General features: G+C 34.1%; 1 long non-coding RNA gene across 1 annotated transcript in view; it reads right to left on the bottom strand.

Annotated features, from left to right (window-relative positions):
- Positions 1-3,366: 3,366 nt before the first annotated feature.
- The window catches only part of LOC107690373 (uncharacterized), a 26,640-nt gene continuing 25,994 nt past the window's right edge, over positions 3,367-4,012 (bottom strand). Inside the window, exon 4 of the long non-coding RNA XR_001634431.1 lies at positions 3,367-3,463. This is a non-coding gene — a long non-coding RNA (uncharacterized LOC107690373). The remainder of the gene's footprint in view (positions 3,464-4,012) is intronic.

Consider the following 4,012-nt stretch of genomic DNA (forward strand, 5'->3'; position numbering starts at 1 on the left):
TTCTGTATATATATAAAATTCAACACATTATATATATATATATATATATATATATATATATATAACATTATATATACAAACTACAAAACAGTTTTTTGTGAACTGATTCACTATCATTTAAAAGTTTGTAAAGTATGATTAAAAAAATAAAACAAGAAATAAAATTATGATAGATACATTTATAATGTTACAAAAGATTGCAATCTTAAATAATGTTCTTTAAAGAATAAAAAGAAAAAAAAAAGATTTTGATTTCCACCAAAATGTTAAGCAGCAAAAACTGTTTTTAACATTGATAACACAAACCATTATTAATAATTGAGTAACAAAAGATAATTGAGCATTAAATCAGCCTATTAGAACAACAATGATTTTTATTTAGTTATTCTTTTTTTATTTTATTATTATTTATATTTATTTTGATCAATAAAATCTGGCGATGTCACTACTGGGGGAAAGAATCCAGGTTGCTTTATAGCACTTCAGATGCATTGCTTACAACTGTGCCACCTTGAGTAAAAGATGTGGATCCTGTCATGAATTGTAAACATTTTTGTTTGCCCTTTAGTGCATTCTCATCTATCCACAATGGGTTTGTAATGAATTGAGAGGTGGCACGGCACCCTGTCTCCAAACTGCTGTCACTGTCAGGCCTGTGGAAGCACAGTCAGCAGCTTTTCAACTCTAGCTGAATTTATCAGAGTTTTCCAGAGTGAGAGACTCTGAAATGCTAAGTATGCTGTTTATTGCCTTCATTGGCTATCCATGGTGGCAACTCACTCTGTGCCAACAGAAAGAACAGAGCCCCTTTAGTGCATTTTATGTGCTCTTTAAAGGAAGTTATGGCAATTTGTCTGTCCCTTGCTATAAAATCCATCATGCCCATTAAACTGTATCAGTCAGGGAGAGGCCAGAATAAATATCAAACTTGCATAGCATAAACTATTCCCAAAATAATTGGATAAAAATTACATTGACAATCATAAATCGTATTAGTTTTATCTTCATTAGTAAATTATTCATAATTTTAAATCATTTTGGAATTTGGTGAGTGGATGTTACATTTTACATTCCATTAATTCATTCATTCATTCATTTGTACAATCATATATGCTCTATTTTTTGCTTTTAGCTATTTTATTTCAATCCTATAAATTCTCTTGCAATTGTGTAAATAATGGCATTTTTATTCACTACATTTAAGTATCTGAGATGCATCACAGCATATTTCTAAAAGTCAGATATACCCTTTTATAGAAAGCATTCTCACTTTTAAAGGTTTAAGATTTCAAAAGGTACTACATAACAGAAATTACCCATAAACTTAGTTTAGTTCTTTTATGTAATCACAGCAGTAAACCACAATAGACTTTTAATAGATATTAGTCATTTGGATCTACATACCCTTATGAATTATCAAGCAGCCTAATGCGTGTGCTGTTTCACTTCTCCGTTTTAAACTCTTAATTACAGGTAGAAATAAACAGAAGGAGATTTTCAGTCATTCCCAATGGCAAAATAACTCCATGTATACAGATTAAGACTTCTGTGTGTAGGCCCTTGTGTGGAGATATTTGATAGCATGTCTGTTTATTTCTAGTTGCCAGCTTTTAAATGCCTGGGTGGGAAGGTTTAATTAAAGGGATTATTTACCCAGTGAAATGTAAAACTGGGGGTTGATCCAACACTCGCAGTATGGCAATGCTATTAGAGGTCAGAAGCACCAACGGTGATGAAGTTTAATTTCCGAAATCTTTTAACCATAAAGTACAATTTTAGACTGTCAGCACTCGGAAATCAAAGCACAAATCATGTTCATGAGAAAGTGCCCAGCTAATGATTGCTAATCCTGTGTCGCTTCTGTGGTCATAATACAGACGTCACATAAATATCTGGATTAGAAAAGTCAGTTTGTGCTGTGAGGGACAGGGCATTAGAACGTTGGGCCTTAAAGGCTGTCATTTTGAGGACAATTTAGCTGTCACATGACCATCGAAGATACTTCAAACCATTAGCTCCCGGATATGGATGGTAATTTGTGTGCTGAATTTGTAAACCTTAAAGGCTGTCATTTTGAGGACAATTTAGCTGTCACATGACCATCGAAGATACTTCAAACTATTAGCTCCCGGATATGGATGGTAATTTGTGTGCTGAATTTGTAATACGTGAAATTTGAAGACTTTTTGCATTATCTGCTCTGATTTAAGGAGGTTTTCTGTGGATTGGGTTTGAATATGGTCAAATGTTTTAAATGAAGCCACTCAATACTAAGTGTTTTTAACTAGTGATTTTATGATTTTTTGTGATTTTATTTGTTACAAGTTTGTTTAAATTAAAATGTATATGATTGATCATGTTCTGAAGTAATTAGTAATACATAATAAAAATAGTTTGATAATTTTAAGACCTTATATATTTAAAACCAATGGCTTTCAAATATAATGTTGAATTGGGTATAGTTATTCATTTGATCATAAGTAACAAATAATAAAATAGAAATTTTAATATTAATAATATAATAAAATATATTAATATATTATATATAATATATTATTTCTATAATACATTGATACTAAAGAAATTCACATTAAACAATACAGTTCAAAATATACATTCTTTATGTTGATTCTAAATTAACTTGAGGATTCAGTGTTAGTCACGCTGAGTTCTGTTTCTGCTCTGTTTTGGTTCATTTTCTGTGTTCCCATTCATCTGTGTTCCCCTGTTAATCTGTTCCCTTAGTTACCAATTGCTCCACACCTGTTTCTGTTCTCACTGATTACGTTCCCTGTGATTATAAGCCCTGTGTTTTCCTCTGTTCCCTTGTCTCGTGCTAATGTTGTTTAGTGGTTATTGTCTCCTGTGTTCTCCAGTGTTGGGAATTATGTATTAAAGACTCTATTTTGGATTACCCTTTCGCTGTGTGCTTTATCCCTACCTACCCGTGACAGTTATGTAAATTAAAAACTTTAGATGTGATTAACTGAAATAAATTACAGAAAGCAGAAAATAAATACAAACATACATACTTACGTAAATGCTTAAAAGGCCTCACTTAGTTTATTGTTGCTCGTGGTTTGTTGTTTGTTTGTTTCCAGCTGGAATGTCAACCAGGAATAATGCTCCTTCCTCTCAGCTATGGCGAAGGAATATATCTTGAACAGACCTGGGGCCTGTACCATGAAGCCAGATTAGCTGGCTAGCCAGGTAAGTTTCAGTTTAGTTTGCACCAATCCTGGGTTTTAGCTACCATGAATGTGGCTTGGCTTTTAGCGGCGTTCATTGCCATAGTAACTTACACTGCACAGCTAACCTGCTCCAGGGCAGGTTATGTTCTGAGTAAGAGATCTCAAACTGAAATTGGACCAATCAGATGTGAGCAAAGTGACACATGTCTGATGCAAAAAAAAGTCACTCCCCCAGTTTCTCTTCCTACAAATTAAAGGTCACTATAAAATACCTTAAAGTGGTAGTTCATTGCGATTTCACTTTTTTAACATTAGTTAGTGTGTAATGTTGCTGTTTGAGCATAAACAATATCTGCAAAGTTACGAAGCTGAAAGTTCAATGCAAACGGAGATATCGTCTTTTAAAATACTGGCAGTTTAATGCCTACAAAAACGGCTGGTAGGGACTACAACAAGTTACTTCCCGGGTTCATGACGTAACAAACCCAGATAAACCCCACCCTCGGGAAAAGGCAACAATGGGGGCGAGGCCATGCTGCGCTGCTTTAGAGAAGAGGATGAGAAAACTAGAGGTGCATGTAAAAATCTATTCATATATGAATCGCGATTCTGTCTTCTAACGATTCTAATGGATTCACAAGTTTCAAAATCAATGTTCTAAAGCAGCGGTTCTCAATCCTGTTCCTCACGTCCCCCCGCTCTGCACACGCTCTGCATCTCTTTCTCTCGCTCTCTCGCTCTCATTCAGCTCAGCTCCAACAATGAACTGTTCCAATTATACACTTATTTTCACATAGCTATGAGAAGCGTTAAACATGGAC

Source organism: Sinocyclocheilus anshuiensis, unplaced genomic scaffold, assembly GCF_001515605.1.
Source record: "Sinocyclocheilus anshuiensis isolate Anshui unplaced genomic scaffold, SAMN03320099.WGS_v1.1 scaffold609, whole genome shotgun sequence".
Taxonomy (NCBI): Eukaryota; Metazoa; Chordata; class Actinopteri; order Cypriniformes; family Cyprinidae; genus Sinocyclocheilus; species Sinocyclocheilus anshuiensis.